The 13,254-nt window shown below is 36.4% G+C and overlaps 1 protein-coding gene across 18 annotated transcripts in view; it reads right to left on the bottom strand.

Annotated features, from left to right (window-relative positions):
• The window catches only part of ZBTB20 (zinc finger and BTB domain containing 20), an 805,287-nt gene that overhangs the window by 422,883 nt on the left and 369,150 nt on the right, over nucleotides 1-13,254 (bottom strand). For 2 of the 18 annotated variants that reach the window (XM_059391923.1, XM_059391929.1), the window contains exon 1: nucleotides 4,299-4,582. The exons of the other annotated variants lie outside the window; for them this stretch is intronic. The gene's annotated coding sequence lies outside the window, so the exon portion shown is untranslated. Of the gene's footprint in view, nucleotides 1-4,298; nucleotides 4,583-13,254 lie in introns of those variants that run through there. 18 annotated transcript variants of the gene reach the window in all.

Below are 13,254 nucleotides of genomic sequence, written 5' to 3'. Positions count from 1 at the left end.
TCTCTAGTACCCAGACTCAACATATGACTTAATATACAATGACAATATATAATGACTTAATATAGTAGTTTTCAATAAAGGATAGTTAAAAACTTTAAAAAATGTTTTATACAATCCTGAGATATGACTTAAAGGGTCAAACAAAAGCAGAGTTTTTCTAAGCTTGATCTTTCTAGTTTCATCAGCAAGGCAACCATCACATATTACTGAACATGGTTTAGTGTCTTAGTGTTAATATAAAAACTCTCATAAACTGTGGCATAGAAATCGTACCATTTTATGTTCATACACCAGAAATTTTAAAGTCAAAATCTTCAAACAGTGGTTTTCAAACTTGACTGTGCATTACTAAGCTGGGTAGCTTTCTAAATTCTAGATCTCCAGATTCCCTCTTCAGAGCTTCTAATTTAGAAATTCTGGAATGAGGCCCAGGAATCTTCATTTTGACAAGGAGCCTAGGAAATTCTTATACAGGTGCTCCTTGGACAACTTACTGTGGATTGGGTTACAAAGATAATGTGAAAAACAAAACAAAACAAAACAAAACAAAAAACACCCTTATGCTTCCCCTTTTCAATATGGAGAAAAGACTGGCCTATTCAATGTGACTCAACTATCAAATTTACCTGTGAAAAGATCAGGCAGTTTGCTAAAACTGCTGAAAATGAACCAAGGGAGGATGCAAGGGCAAGGAACATTACGTTTAAGCTAGAAAGGGTTCTTTTTAAAACTTGACAAAGTCTGGCAGGGTGCTTAAAGGAAAAGCAGAAGTATGGCAGCGGTGCAGCATTGTTTCTTGATCCACTCAGGGAAGCAATGTTGATTCAAGAGGTTTACTTGGTAAAATTCATTTTAATGGCTTTTATAAATGTGGATGCCTTCTAAATCCTTGGTTTACTCTTAAAATATATACATTATTAACTCCTAATTTGCCAGAAGATCTTGGTCTTGGTAACATCACTGCTAATAGTAGTTCCTCTCCCACCCCCCACTGAAATTTATCCCCTGGGATTGAAAGGAGATTAGTCTATTCCTCCATACATGTCCCAGGGAAGGTATGGCTTCTGCTTCTGCCTTGACCTTTAGGTCTCTGCAGCCTCTAATTATTTTCAATGGGAGATGTCTTACCACTAAGCTCCCTAAACACTCAGAGTTTGTCATTTTTTAAGAGCTTTAGTAATGAAAGATGGAAATTATTTTATTATTCTTATGAATGTTGTAAATTGCATGACGGGTCATGGTTTTCTCTTTGTCTTGGCTGCAAGGAAGTTTAAAGGCAAATGTATAACACTTCACTGAATGTAATTCGTACACTGACTTTACTCCTGACTCCACTTTTATGTCCTTGCCCTTGTTTATGGTTTTATTTTGTTTATTTTTCTTACCTACTTCTAATTCATGTATTTCACTGTACTATCTGTTTCGTTTCCTTTGTCAGCCATTTTAACTCCCTCATTGGAATAAGGTGGCAGAAAGAAATGAAGAAAACAAAACAAAAAGTGTATGTGTGTTTTAGGTATAAATATATATAAAACTCACCCAAAATATAAAATAAAAACTAAGCTCCTAAAATAATAGAGACATTTTGTACATTTTATAGTTTTTGGGGTAATAGATTCACTTGATTACTTTCAGGATTGCAATTTAGGGAGGCATAAAATGAAAATACCTCTAAGAGAAAAATCCATATAAAATTCAACATAGGTATTCTCAGCACCAGATCATTAAATCTGACATCCTTCAAATACCGAAAGCCAACTATAGGTATGTTAAAATATGTGTGTTCAGTCTTTAGACTGACTGTATAAGAAACAGTCCTAGGCTTAACCAGTCTAACAAAGTGCACAATTCTGAAAATATTCTTAAGAAATTACATATGTATACATGAAATAATATGTGTACATGAAGTATTTCCTTACATGTATTTTATACACACATACACACATTTTACTTAGACACTTCAAACCAAACACCTCAGTCCTTCGCCTCCATTATTTTCTTTAATTAAATAATTTTCATTAAAGCAACAAAGAAGGATAAGTCATCTCAACACTGAAAGCTCATTGTCAAGCTGATGTAGTGTATTTTTTGCATTCCCTCTAATAATGATCCAGCTAGCCTCAGACTGATTTTAGTGAAATTTAGGCAAAGTTAAGAGAACTTTAACTGGGCACTAGTTAGAACTTTAACTGCGCACGATGCTACTCATCTAGATTTGTCTTTATGTGATGGCTCTGGGCTGAAATACTATTATATTTGGGATTTAAATGTGATTTTTGTTCTTGTATTAATTTCTGGATCTCATATCCTTCCAGACACCAAAGGAATATAGTACTACCCTGGAATAATGTCAAGTTATGCTCATTTTGGGGGGAGCGGGCTCCCCCCAGCATGGGCAACCAATAGCTGATTCATACTTCCATTACATCACAATTGGATTACAGAAGTGCTCTTTAGTCTGACCTCTCCATGTCTCTTGCAACTCATTTGTAGATAGTCCAGAAGCTAGCAGCTGGACTTCATTTTTGTTCCAGCAGTCACCATTTTATGTTTCTCCAATTCACTGGAAGTTTCACTATTGACAAGTCCACCCCAAATTCCAAAAGGCACTTAAATTTAGTGGGTTAAATCAGAGAGAAAATATTATCATTACATTTTCATAGGTTCATGTCACTCAACTACATTTTGTCATATACCAAAAGGGTGTAATGATACTATTCTCCTATAGAAGACTAATGAAAATACTTAGCAAAAGTAAGTGGTTGCAAAACACTTTTTAAAATCAAAGTGCTGTAGGGTTTTTTTTTTTTTTTTTAAATCTTGCATAGAACTCTGGTTCAATTTTTGAGCCTTTCCAAGTCCTCATAATTCTGTGGTATTCATAATAAAACCGGCAGATGGTTTAGTCTCTGAACATATGCTTTAAATGCCCCCTTTGCTATTTCAAAATAATGGACCAAATTGTGCCCTCAAATAGTCAGAAGAAACTTTAAGGAGCAAAACCGAGAACAGAATGTTATCCAGTGGGAAATAAACCTTAAAAAATATATATTTTCTAAACTTTCTTATGAGCTCTACTCTATATTAAGATAAACTATACTTTTTAGTAAAGTAGGATATAGTAAGGAAAAATCCTGACCAGCATAATATCGCATGGTTCAAGGAACAGATTAGAAGGTAAAATATAAGTTTTATATATTTATATTTTAAATTTCTGATTCTCTAAAACTTTATGAGTCATCTGATCTAAATTCTGGGTGATTGCCAGATTTTCCATTTTTATTATTATTCTGACTATTATTACTATCAGTAAATGTTTTATTGTTAAAGCACCTTGCAATTATTAATTAGCTAATTTAGTTTAAATTATGTTTATGCCTTTGTTTTAAATCCATGTTATTCATACTTCTAAAATGCTATTTCACCAGCCAATTATTCTCATTTCAAAAACAGCCTGTTGTCAATGAAAGCATATTTTCTAGGTTTTCAGAATATGAAATTCATCTTCAGTGGATATGAATGTTTTGATAATGCTGTTCACATAACCTAGCTGTACTTAGGAAAGTATCTCTGTTTCTTACTGTCCATATTTTATACATAGAATGAGCTTTTATTTCCACACTTAACATTTTGATGTGTTCTAGTTTGGTTTTGAAAGTCTCTAAACTCCTCTCACTTACTTCACAAGGTCCACAAAACCTAGAAATCTGATCAACATTTCAGATAAAAAGACCACACAATTGATAATAAGGACACGTTTGTTATTACAGAAGCCTGAAATTTAAGTAACTATTTCAGAACTGTAATGTCCCTTTCGAAATTCTGAACAAGGACTAGCTTGGTGCAAATGGAAAATCGAGTTTACTTGGAAAAATAAATGCAATAGTTGTACCCAAATAGTTGTACCCAAAACACAAATGTGTTTAGGACACTGTTAAAACAGGTCATATTTAAATGTTGAGAATAACTAAAGAACCCTAACTCAGAAGGCAATTTTATACATATATCCACAAATAACCAGGCAGAATTTATAACTATTATTGGGTCAAAACATTAACATATCCTTCTGCTGATAAAGACATAAAGTAACTCTGAGAAAACCCTCTCTCTCGTTTCTCCAACTTTCACAGTAAATGCAGCACTGAAACTAAATTCTCAGTCAACTTAGAAATACGCCGAGCAGTATTTCAATAAACAACAAACTGATTTTCAAAAACCCACTGAATTAAAAACTACCCCCATCTTTCCCTTGCATCCCCTTGCTCTCTCACTTTCCATGCACACACAATCACACTTACCTGCACAAGTCTGAAACATCAGTCTATGTATTTTTTTTGAAATGTACTCTGTACCGATGCATTTTTCTGTGTTTCTTTCTAACCCTCGGGAATGTTAAGAATTTAGGAAGAGAGCCACAGCTTAGGAGAGCAATTATTTGCCAGTAAATACTCAATTTGCTTGTCCTGTGATTTTTCTTCTAACTTGCATATTCAATAATCCGTCCCTGACTGCGTCACGAGCACAAAAAGTCTTTTCTCCAAAGGAGAACACTTTCGCCAATCAACCTTCAGCCATGCCAGGGCACAGCTCGTCAGAGTGATTTGTTAGCTTTAATTAATAATTCCTCACACTGGCCATTTTAACAAATAACGCAGTGAGACCAGAACGCTGGATGGCTATGATTCAGGCCGATAAAACTACAGTGGAAGGGGGTGGGGAGGGGTGTGGGGGGGAAAATCAGACGCCGTTTATAAACACCTCTAATCATACTCTTTCAGTTTACAATATAGAGGACATCTCAGCTGAATTACCATGTTATGTCCACCGATTTGTATTCAGATGGGAGCCATATGTTCTTCCACTTTATCTGCTAAGGCCTCCTTGGTGCCAACGCAGTTCAGACAGACAACATTTACAAAAGAGGTCTCTAGCCTCCAGATTGCAAAAGTTAACTGCAGGGTGAAGTTGAGAAATCAAACATATAAGGCACTTCTCAGTGAGCCCGTGTAACAGTCCAGAAACACAGAGGTAAGAATTATGAGAGTCAGATTCACTTTTACTCACTCTTACCCTGCCGGGCATTTCCTTTCATTTTTTAAAAAGAAATTTCATACCTCCTCTTTACAACAGTTAGTAATAATGGCTGATTTATTCATGCATTCCACAAACATTTATTGAATCCCAACTATATGCCAACCTCTGTATAAAATGTTGAGAATTTTTTATGGAAGTAAGAGTTTTCCAGCAAAGTGACACAATCTGTATATTTTTTTTAAACAGACAGATAATGTGTTTGAACAAAGCCACCAAATAGCGTGCAAATAAAAATAAAGATTCGTAACACTGTGTGGTTCAACCAAGTAATCAGTACTTGACAGCACACTTGAGTCCACGTGCAAAAGAATACTCAGAGTAAAAACAAAGAATATGAATAGGTAAAAACAGGTATTTTTCAAAGATTAGAAAATTTCCCTCAATGTGACTAGAGAACTCAGAAACATACTGATCTGTTCATAAGCGAGTTAAAACATTCACAAGCAGCTGAGAAATACACGTAGGAAATTTTATTCATGACCCTGATCTAATGTGTGTGTGTGTGTATGTGTATGATTGCACCTTCATTAATTTATTGGATGCATATTTATTGAATACCTACTTTATTCCAGAAACTACTAAGTAATACAGTGTATCCAGAGATTAAAAACAAACACACACACAGCCCTTGTCTTCAAGAAGCTCAAAATTTAGTCACTAGACTCTAAAAGAGAAGGAGCATATCTAAACAGGAAACACAATAATACAATATAGCAGGAGCAATAACACAAATATACACAGAAGTAGGAGGCAGAGCCACTGGAAGCAATTCATGGACTAGCTGAAAGATAGAGTGGGAATATCATTGGTAGGAAGAATATTCTAGGGAAAGGCAAACATTTGGATCCTTCTAAAACTCTTACTGGAATTAGACCAGTTAGAAACTGGTACTTAAAGCACGACAATTTCAGATCCATAACAGTAAACACTCAAACTATAATATCTGGACACCACCAGAAAAGTATGCAGCATCTCCAGGACTAGAACAAACAGTGATAATATATGTCTTACTTTCAGTGTGTTAGTTTTGGTGAGTTTCAGTTGGGTCAGACAAGTAGGAAGCATTCGTGACACACATCGCCTTTTTGTTCCTTCCAGGCCATTTATCTTGTTTTACTGTACATACTTATACAGCTTCTGTTTTCATTGCACCATAAGATAAATCATATCTGCATGACCATTAAAGGAAGGGGGGGGGAATCTATATCTATTTAATGGTCACACATATAACTCTAGTCACAAAAGGTATGCTATATAGTACTATGGGTGAAAATTCTGAGGAAAAGAAATGATCCCCCCAACCCCCCAAGAACCAAGAAAGGTTCTTTGAGAATCAATAAATGCTTCGGCAAACTGTGTATAATTCTTAAAGACATTTAACATCTTATTTTATATTAAATTCAACAGTGTGAAGTGGAATACTGCCTTTACCATAGATAAGTAACACAGAGCCAGTTTGAAGAACTGACACAATGTATTAATCCATTCAACACATATTTATTGAGCACCTGCTATGTATCACATACTTACCAGCAATTGTTTGATTTTTTGTCCTATAATGTTCATATATAGTAATAGTTATTCCTCATTGAGTGCTTACTATTTGTTAGGAACTGATCTAAGAATTTTATATATATTATCTCATTTAATCTTCACAATAATATATAAAGTCGGGTACTAGTATCATCTCCATTTAACAGGTTATGAAACTCAATAATAGTGGATCTGGATATGTACTATATGGATTCCTTCTAAATTAGCAGACCAGTATCAGTAATACCCACCAAAAATCAGCTCCATTACCTTATAGTTATATAGTCACATGTAGGCTTATGTTATTTTTAATCTAGCAAAATTAAGGTGGTATTGAGCTTAATTTGAGAATTAAGCTAAACTATATCTACTGTGAGGCATGTCTCACAAAAGAAGACTTAGAAAATAGTGTTTATGGTATCAACAGGCTTGTAGGCTGCACTGAAAGATTAACTGACAACAAGCTTGAATAGGTATTTTTATGCAATTTAAAACTAGCACCATAAAACCATATGCTATGGCAGCCCCCTTCTCCCTTATTAAAACTCAACAGACTCCTAGAAGGTAATTCAGAATCTTCTCCCTTTTTAGGAGCAGATTGAGTGAATGGCAAAAAAGAGGGGAGCTTTCCATTCATGTTGTTGCAAATGGCAAGATTTCATTTTTGATGGCTGCATAGTTTTCCCGTGTGTGTGTGTGTGTGTGTGTGTGTGTGTGTGTGTGTACATACACCACATCTTCTTTATCCATTTATCTGTTGATGGATATCTAGGCATCTACTCTTTCCATAGTTTGGCTTCACTACCTTTGTATCTTTAGGGTAAATACCCAGTGTGCAATTGCTGGGTCATAGGGTAGCTCTACTTTCAACTTTTTGAGGAACCTCCATACCATTTTCCAGAGTGGCCTACACCAGCTTGCATTCTTACCAACAGTGTAGGAGGGTTCCCTTTCTCTGCATCCTCGCCAACACCTGTCTTTTCCTGACTGGTTAATTTTAGTCATTCTGACTGTGTGAGGTGGTATCTCACTGTGGTTTGGATTTGTATTTCCCTGATGCCGAGTGGAACTAGACGGTATTATGCTAAGCAAAATAAGTCAATCAGAGAAGAAAGACAATTATTATATGATCTCACTGATATGAGGAACTTGAGAAATGAGACAGAGGGTCATAGAGGAAGGGAGGGAAAAATGAAACAAGATGAAACCAGAGAGGGAGACAAACCATAAGAGACTCTTAATCTCAGAAAACAAACTGAGGGTTGCTAGAGGGGAGAGGAGTAGGAGGGATGCGTTGGCTGGGTGGTGGACATTGGGGAGGGTATATGCTATAGTGAGAAAAAAATTAATAAAATTTTTTAAAAAATTAAAAAATAAAAAAAATGGAGAGGACTTTGAGTCAGAAAGGCTTATGTTTGGATCCTAGCTTCGCCACTTACTAGTGGGAGGTCCTCCCAAATTATTTAGATTTTCTGAGGCTCAATTTTCTCATCTCTAAAATGGTTTGTTAGGGAAAATTAAAGGAAATAATGTATATAAGGTACATAGCATTGAAACTAGCTCTGAATATGTGCACAATATATGGCATTTCAAGTATCCAGAGTTAAACTTAGCAGATATGACTAAGATTTACTATTTCTGGACCAAATAACACATAAATTATCCAAGCTTGCCTTAGACAATAAATGTAAATAAGTCTTAGCTAATGCAAATCGGAGTTGGTAATCTGGCAGAATTTCCTTTGAGAATGTTTATAATATAGCTGAATGGTTATGTTTAAGAAAACAGCTGACAGAAAAATAGATGACACGGAAGTTTACCAGTTAATAATAGAAAAAAAAAATCTTACTTTTCCAAGTGATTAATACAATATTACATTTTCTTTCATAGAGATGGGAAAACCTTATTTGGCATTCACCGGGGAAGCCAGCACTCAGCACAATCATTCAATCACTCGCTCTCCTCACATAACCCTATGCTGCTAACTATCAGCATTCTCCAACTCCAGGCTCTGGTGCCCTCTCACATATTTTCTTTTCTCTTGGCCCTTGATTAAGTCCAGCCATCACCAATTCCTGGAAATATTATTGGAACACATTTCTTGATGGTGATAAAGCTCGTTCTAGGTGACATGGAGTATTTCTTCATGGTGGAGTCGTCGGAGGGGCTTCACGAAGGCTCTTCTCACTTACTCAAATGTGTATGTAAAGTTTCTCCTTTGGGGATTTCTTTGAGGTAAGGGGCTGCTTAGACCCTGTATTATTGGTCTTTAGCCTATGGTTTCTGGCTAAGATCGGGTTTGTATAGGAAATCTAGCAGACGAGTTAGTGAGCATAAGGACTGCCTGCTCCTCACTAACCTGGGCAGCTAGATCTTTCTAGAATCTGCTCATCCCTCAACTGGGAATCTCAATTGGTAGAAAACTGAAGTATGGAAAACTACTTCATGTGCTCTTTTCCTAGATTGGTAACGATGACTTAGTAAAATTTTGGCCTGGTTGGTCCATGCTTCCTTACTAACTGCTTCAGTCTCCAGCCTCATATTGGAAATTGAATCTTCTGGTAAAAAATGATGACAACTGGAAGTTATTACAGAAACATCTCAAAGTAGATGCTATTTTTTATAACCTTTTCCCAAATAAATCCCATATATCTTATAGTTTACAAATTTACACATTTTTGCATACATATATAAGTACCTAATACGTAAGTGTTTTCTAAGTGACAACTAGATGACAAAGGAGGGGAAAGATGATTTACTTTCAGTTTCAAATTTAGATTTCTGTCTAAGCAAGAATTTTAGAATTCTAACATTCTAAAATTGTTCAATGCTGATCAATATATTAGGCTGTACTTAGGTTGAGATTAAAAACCTTAAATTTTTTTCAGAAGTTCCTAGTCCCTTGAGGCATTGGTTTCTTGGTAAAAACCTCCAACCTTTACATATGTGAAAATTGGGATTCTCTGAAGGAGAAAATGTTTCTTGTCAGAGAACTAGTCATGGCCAGTACACAGAGTGAAGGAGTCCAAGATCTTACCAGCTTACCTGTGACCCTGCTATGTGATTTGCTACAAGTCATTGAATATCCTCTTATGTCTCAATTTTCTGTCTTTAAAAAATAAAAGATTTCTTTATTTATTTGAGAAAGAGAGAGAGAGAGAGAGAGTGCAAGGGGGAGGGGCGGGGGTGGGTAAAGAATCCTCAAGCAGACATGGAGCCAGTGCAGGGCTTGATCTCACAACCCTGAGATCATGACCTGTGCCAAAATCAAGAATCAGTCATTTAGGGGTGCCTGGGTGGCTCAGTTGGTTAAGCAACTGCCTTCAGCTCAGGTCATGATTGCAGAGTCTCAGGATTGAGTCCCGTAGTCCTGGGATGGAGTCCTGCATCAGGCTCCCAGCTCAGTGGAGAGTCTGCTTCTCCCTCTGACATTCTCCCGCCTTGTGCTCTTGCTCTCTCTCATTCTCTCTCAAATAAATAAATAAAATATTTTTAAAAAATCAGTCATTTAACTAACTGAGCCACTCAGGGACCCCTCAAGTATGTGTCTTCTTATCCACATTACCCACCCAAATGACATTATGAACATAATGTGGATTGAATATTTTGATCATCTCATAGAGCAAAGGCTAAAACCCAAATTCCAGAATATCTGAATGACACAACTGGCTGACACTAACATCCTGTAAATAACATAGTTAGCTCCTCAGTGTCTCTACTTTTTCAGATCTAAAATGGGTATAGTCATGTTTACATTTTCCACCACTGTACTGCAATGGAGAAACTACTGCATAATCTATTCAAACTTTCAACACAAATTTCATACACTAAAAATTTTAACCAATATCATCAAGCCACTAACATTGATTTTCAAATATAGCAGAGGGATTGATTTTAAAATACTGAAGCATAAAATGCAGTAAACATTTCCAAGCATGTTCAGATACTTAAGGAGACTATTAAAAGAATGGGAGAAAATCTTTTATTTGTGTGGCTGTATTTTTATGGTAGATCCTAGACTCCAGGAATGAGAAAACAGAATCAAGGAAAGTGACTTTTAGCAGACTGTTGAATAATATAGAAAATAAAATATATTCACTAATGGGTTGGCAGAAATTTTATACGTGTGCTTGCAGAACCAGAACTGTTTAAGCAGCTTTTCATACTTGGCAGAGCTGTGTTTCTGAAGTGTCCCCTCACAACCCCCTCCCGCCTCTCATTTTTTTGTCCTATAGTGCCAGGTGGGCACAGTAGTGACCAAAGGGAGGGGCAAACCAAACAGAGGCACTCGTTGTAGCAGGAGCCACTCCAAGGATCAAAGTGCTGATTTGGCTATGCCTGCCAAAACTGGAATCTGCCACAGTGGGTGGCTCATCAGCATGGTGCCCTGAGAACCACATGGACCATTCCTGGTAGGTCTGCACCTGGGGGTACAAGCCCCACATCCTGCTTAGGAGGACCACCTGCTAAAACCTGAATGTGCACATCTCCTTACTCACTCACAGCATTTGACTTCAACACAATTCTATGCTAGTATTATATTTACTGAATGTTTTCAGTATGATAGACACTATACAAATCACACAAAAGCATAATTACTTTCTACAAAGGTTTCACACCTTAGAGGATTCATGTAGAGCTCTGATTTTCCTACATTAATGGGTAAAATGTTGGGCAACTAGTAGTCAAGATAATTCAATTTCCAATACTTTTATCAGATTTCTTTCTTTTTTTTTTAATCAGATATATGTCTTTAGTTTTCGTATCTGTCATGAGAAAATAATACGTTAATACTTCAATTACCCAGCATGCTCATATTCACTTACAGGCCTGTCTCAATTTAACAGAGTTGACAATGTACAAAAGAGAAAAATAGAGTCCTTGAAAAACTTTAAAAGATGTTATAAAGTACACACTATTGACCAAATTCATCTTTACTCATCAGTAAGGCTTCAACTTGGAACCAGTATATTCTTCCTTAACATACAGTAAAAGTTATCGGGACTTTCCATTCACATTAAATGGGAGAAAAGCACAATGATAACTGTAAGCAATAACCACCCTGTATCTCTGAATGAAGAGGAGATGCAGAGGGGAGGGGAGAGGAGGGAGGAAGTATCTAAGGCTGGGAGCTATGTGCACCTTGCAAACATGCCTATAATTGAATCTCTCAGAAGTCAATGTGGTAGAGCTTTACACAAAGAAATAAGACTCATAATTCTTATGGGTTGAGTTCTGTCCCCTCTAAATTCATAAGCTGAAGTTCTAACCCCCAGTATTTTACAATGTGCCCTTATTTGGGAATAGGGTCATTGCAGATGTAATGAGTTAAGAGGTGGTTATAGGGGAGAAGGGTAGTCTCCTAATTCAATATAAATAGTATCCTTGTAAAAAGGGAGGGATTTGGATCTAGACATACGAAAAGGGAGAATACTATATGAAGATGGAGAAAAAGATCAGGGAGATATTTCTACAGGCCAAAGAACACCAAACCATGCTAGCAAACCATGTGAAGTGAGGTGTGAGGCATGGGACAGATTCTCTCTCCCAGTCCTCAGAAGGAACCTTCTTCTTGGTTGTCCAGCCACCAGAAATCAGACACAGTACCTTTCTGTTGTTTGAGGCACCCAGTGTATGGTGCTTTATTATAGCAGCCCTAGGAAACTAATACAATAATGATGACTGGGGGATCATTATGTGAAGATCAAATCATGTTCAGAAGATTAAAAATATAGAAGTTTTTTTTTTGTTTCTTTGTTTAAGAAGGTTAAAAAATACAAGATTGACTGCATAAAAAGTGTCATTAATATGCTTTAAGTAAATAAGTCTTTTAATGTTTGAGGGGCAGCTAGATGACTAATATACATGTAATGTACAGTGTTTAATGTTTGCTAATTCAACAAAATATTGCTACCTTTACTAAAAAGACAAAGCGACAGGTACTCTATAGAAGACACCTAAGAAAGAGTCCCCAACTTCCAATGAGCATTTCAATTAGCAAGGTAGATAAATATTAACTTATTTTTATTTATTTGTTTAAAATACATAGTCAAGAGAAGTTGTTGGTACAAAGAAGCTGCCTACATAGAAGAGACTATTAAGAAATGGAATTCGAGTTTAGATCAAAATTAAGAGACGTTCATGCAGATGAGAAGCTACAGACAATCAATCCTAAGTATGAAGAAGACTGGGGCAAAAGAAGGGTAAGGAGGAAGAGTGGAAACAGTAGCAGAGGAGATATGAAAGAAGGCTGATATTGAGAGTAAAACAATCTGAAATGGGCACAGAAAATGATAAAAAGCCCTGGAGGTGGTAACAAAGAGCAGGAAGACATTCAAAAACATCGAGCCCAAGAATTAAGCTTTCTTTAAATAAGTCAAGCAGAGAAAGACAACTATCATATGATCTCCCTGATATGAGGAAGTGGTGATGCAACATGGAGGCTTAAGTGGGTAGAAGAAGAATAAATGAAACAAGATGGGATTGGGAGGGAGACAAACCATAAGTGACTCTTAATCTCACAAAACAAACTGAGGGTTGCCGGGGGGAGGGGGTTTGGGAGAAGGGGGTGGGATTATGGACATTGGGGAGGGTATGTGATTTGGTGAGTGCTGTGAAGTGTGTAAA

The sequence above is a fragment of the Mustela nigripes genome, chromosome 2, assembly GCF_022355385.1.
Source record: "Mustela nigripes isolate SB6536 chromosome 2, MUSNIG.SB6536, whole genome shotgun sequence".
NCBI lineage: Eukaryota > Metazoa > Chordata > Mammalia > Carnivora > Mustelidae > Mustela > Mustela nigripes.
This window is presented reverse-complemented; position numbering and strand designations above follow the sequence as displayed.